Source organism: Anomaloglossus baeobatrachus, chromosome 2 (genome assembly GCF_048569485.1).
Source record: "Anomaloglossus baeobatrachus isolate aAnoBae1 chromosome 2, aAnoBae1.hap1, whole genome shotgun sequence".
Classification (NCBI taxonomy): Eukaryota; Metazoa; Chordata; class Amphibia; order Anura; family Aromobatidae; genus Anomaloglossus; species Anomaloglossus baeobatrachus.
Window position 1 is genome coordinate 579,113,140 of NC_134354.1, and position 4,709 is coordinate 579,117,848.

Genomic DNA, 4,709 nt, shown 5'->3' on the forward strand with positions numbered 1-4,709 from the left:
AATCATGGCAGGCGTCTCCCCGAGATACCTTCCATGGTTAACCTGTAAGTGAAAGTAAATAAACACATACACCCGGAAAATTCCTTTATTTGGAATAAAAGACAAAAAAAAACGCTCATTTACCACTTTATTAATCCCAAGCACCCATCCAGGTCCGAAGTAATCCACACGATGCTTTAAGCTCTGCTACATGAAGCTGACAGGGAGCGCCAGCAGCTCTGTGTCAGCTCCACGCAGCAACTGAAGTGAGCCGCGCTGTCACCGGAGACTTCACCCAGGTAGTGTGTTATGATCTGGAACCATGGAAGACCACCATAAATCAATGGAAAAAGGTGACAAGGTGACAAGAGCATTGGCAACTAATCTGGCCTCCATCTCCTTGCTAACCATCAACACTAGAAGTAGCCGAGGGGTGAACTAACATCCTGTGCACCGCGAACTTAGCCGGAGAACTAGCTATCCTAAAGGAAGGAAAGATGAATAACTCTCTGCCTCAGAAAATAGATAAAGAATAGCAAGCCCCCCACATTTAAAGACTGCGGTGATATAGGAAAAAACAATACACAGATAGATGATAGGATTAGCAAAAGGTAAGGCCCCACTGACTAAATAGGACAGGATAGGAAAGGGGCTGATGGTGGCCAGAGAAAAACCCTGCAAAAGTCCAAATACCTGATAGTACAAAAAAGCCCTCAGATCACTAGATCTGAACTTCGTCTTATACCAGGTGCTCTTGTCATACCAATGAACAGAAAGCAGGAATCACAATTTCAAGAAGCAACAAACACATGGACTTATAGGAGCAATACTCCATACATAGCTGCAGGGAGCTACCCAGCTAATCAATTGAGAGGGAAGATCCCTGCATGCAAATAAACGGAAAACAACCACAGCAAATGACAAACTCAGATAAGAGCAAAAAGAAACAAGCAATAAATAAAGAGCAAAGCACTTATCTGAGGTAGATGTGGTCTGGAGCAGGATGAAGCAGGCTGGTGAACAAAGAACAACTGACATCCGGCATAGCCTGCTATCAGATCAGGGTTTAAATAGGCAGAGAGTTAGCAATGGAAATGCCCATAGCTCAATACACCTGGTCTCTGATCAAACCATTCCTGGCCACAAGAGGGAGCCTCACAGCAGCCAAAGCATAACTGACATTTACAACATAGAGCCTGCGTGTGTGCGAGGATGATAGGATGATGATGAGTGCAGTAGTGCTTGTGTGTGCGGTGATGAGTATGGGGGCGGTAGTGCCTGCGTGTCTCTCTCTCTTCTCTCTCTCTTCCCTCTCTCTTCTCTCTCTTTATCTCTTTCTTCTCTCTCTCTTTCCCCCTCTTTCTTCTCTCTTTAGTCTTTCTCTCTCCTCTCTCTCATCTCTCTCTCCCCTCTCTCCTCTCCCCCTCTCTCCTCTCTGCTCTCTCTCTTCTCTCTCGCTCTCTTCTCTCTACTCTCTCCCTCTCCTCTCTCAACTCTCTCTCTCTCTTGTCTCTCTCCTCTCTCTTCTCTCTCTTCTTTCACTTTTCTCTCTCCTCTCTCTCTTCTTTCTCCCTCTCTCTCTGTCTCTCTCTCCTCTCTCTCCTCTCTCTTCTCTCTCTTCTCTCTCTCCCTTCTCTCTCTCTCCTTTCTCTGCTATCTTTCTTCTCTCTTCTCTCTCTTCTCTCTCCTATCTCTCTCTCGCTCTCCCCCCTCTCTCTTCCCTCTCTCATCTCTCTCTCCTCTCTCTGCTATCTCTCTTCTCTATTCTCTCTCTCGTCTCTCTTCTCTCTCTCTCTCCTCTCTCAACTTTCTCTCTCCTGTATCTCTCCTCTCTCTCTACTCTCTCTTTTCTCTTTCTTCTCTCTCCTCTCTCTCTACTCTCTCTTTTCTCTTTCTTCTATCTCTTCTCTCTCTTCTCTTTCTGCTTTCACTTCTCTCTCCTATCTCTCTCCTCTCTCTCTCCTCTCTCTCTTTCTCTTCTCTCTCTTTCTCCTGTCTCTCCTCTCTCTCTCTTTTCTCTCTCTTCTCTCTCGCACTTCTCACTCTCTCACTTCTCTCTCTCTTCTCTCTCTCTCTCCCTCCTCTCTCTCTCTTCTCTCTCTTCTCTCTCTCCTCTCTCTTTCTCTCTCTCTCTTCTCTCCCTTCTCTCTCTCACTTCTCTCTCCTCTCTCTTTTCTCTCTCTCTTTTCTCCCTCTCCTCTCTCTTCACTCTTCTCTCTTCTCTCTTTCTCTCTTCTCTCTTTCTGTCTTCTCTCTTTCTCTCTTCTTTCTCTCTTCTCTCTCTCTTCTCTCTCTCTCTTCTCTCTCTCTTATCTCTCTCCTCTCTTCTCTCCCTTCTCTCTCTCTCCTCTCTCTCTTCCCTCTCTCTCCTCCCTCTCTTTTCTCTTTCTCTCACTCATCTCACTCTCTCACTCACCCATCTCTGAATCTCTCATCTTTGTAGCTGAATATTCTACTTCTGGATTCTCTACTGCAATACAGAGGTCAAGATTACCAAATCTTCCTATGCTTTTCTTTACAGGCAGTGGCGCAAGGGGTAGAGTTACTATCTCAGGAGAATTAGTTTACAAGATTGAGTCCTGGCCGTTTCGGTAAAGAATTTAATTTAATTTATTTATATTTTTAAATTATAATTATTATTTATTTAGAATTATAATTTAAAATAATTATGCACTGAGAGGAGGAACCGGACATCAGCTGTGAGCCACGGGACACACCACTAAAATCGGAGCAGTTCATGGAATGAGGCTGCATTGCACTCTCCTCTCTCTTCTCTCTCTCTCCTCTCTCTCTTCTCTCTCTTTTCTCTCTCTCCTCTCTCTCTCTCCTCGCAATCCTTTCTCTCTCTCTCTTCTCTCTCTCTTCTTTCTCTCCTCTCTCTCTTCTCTCTCTCTCTTCTCTCTCTCCTGTCTCTCCTCTCTCTCTCTCCTCTATCTCATCTCTCTCTCTTCTCTCTCTCTTCTTTCTCTCCTCTCTCTCTTCTCTCTCTCTCTTCTCTCTCTCCTGTCTCTCCTCTCTCTCTCCTCTCTCTCATCTCTCTCACTTCTCTCTCTCTTTTCTCTCTCTCCTCTCTCTCTTCTCTCTCTCTTCTTTCTCTTCTCCCTCCTCTCTCCTGTCTCTCCTCTCTCTCTTTCTCTCTCCTCTCTCTCTCCTCTCTCTCACTTCTCTCTTTCTCTCTTCTCTCTCTCTGTCTCTTCTCTCTCTTCTCTCTCTGTCTCTCTCTTCTCACTCTTCTTTCTCTTCTCTCTCTCTCCTCTCTCTCTTCTCTCTCCTTTCTCTCCTCTCTCTCACTCTCTCTCCCTCCTCTCTCTCTCCTCTTTCTCTTCTCTCTCTCATTTCTCTCTCTCTTTTCTCTCTCTTTCTCCCTCCTCTCTCTCCCATTTCTCTCCTCTCTCTTCTCTCTCTCTTCTTTCTCTTCTCTCTCTCCTCTCTCTGTTCACTCTTTCTCTTATCTCTCTCTTCTCTCTCTGTCTCCTCTCTCTTCTCTCTCTCCTCTCTCTCTTCTCTCTCTCCTCTCTCTTCTCTCCTCTCTTCTCTCCCTTCTCTCTCTATCCTCTCTCTCTTCTCTCTCTCTCTCCTCCCTCTCTTCTCTCTCTCACTCTCTCACTCACCCATCTCTCAATCTCTCATCTTTGTAGCTGAATTTTCTACTTCTGGATTCTCTACTGCAATACAGAGGTCAAGATTACCAAATATTCCTATGCTTTTCATTACAGGCAGTGGCGCAAGGGGTAGAGCTACTGCCTAAGGAAAATTAGTTCACAAGTTTGAGTCCCAGCCGTCGCGGTAAAGAATTTAATTTAATTTATCATTTTAAATTATATTATTATTTATTTATAATTATAATTTAATTTATTAATAATCTTTCTTTGACTAGGTGTATAGCTCAATGGTACAATCCCCAATGTTTGGACCACCTTTGCAATCAAACTAGACTAAAAAGTCTGATGCTATAGTGTTTTGCTGATATTAGAAAAGCGGGCTTTACACGCTACGCTTTTGCTACAGCGATCTCGTTGGGGTCACGGATTTTGTGACGCACATCCGGCCGCTGTAGCGATCTCGTAGTGTGCGACTCCAAGGAGCGATTTTGGATCGTTGCAAAAACGTCCACAAAACGCTCCTCGTTGACATGGGGGTCCGCTCCCAATTATCGATACTATCGCTTTCCCGTTGTTGTTCCTCGTTCCTGCGGCAGTGCACATCGCTGTGTGTGACCCCCGTAGGAACGAGGAACATCTCCTACCTGCCGCCGGCCATAAGGCGGAAGGAAGGAGGTGGGCGGGATGTTCAACCCTCTCATCTCCACCCCTCCGCTTTCATTGGGCAGCCGCTCAGTGATGTCGCTGTGACGCCGAGCGGACCGCCCCCTTAGAAAGGAGGCGGTACGCCGGTCACAGCAACGTCGCTATGCAGGTAAGTATGTGTGACGCGGGTGCGCGATTTTGTGCGCGACGGGAAGCGATATGCATGCTAGCGATATCGGGACAAATATTGCAGCGTGTAAAGCCACTCTAAAGGGTGCTTTACACGCTGCGACATCGCTAATGCGGAGTCGTTGGGGTCACGGAATTTGTGACACACATCCGGCCGCATTAGCGATGTTGCTGCGTGTGACACCGATGAGCGATTTTGCATCGTTGCAAAAACGTGCAAAATCGCTCATCGTGGCATGGGGGTCCATTCTCGATTATCGTTACTGCAGCAGTAACGATGTAGTTCGTCGCTCC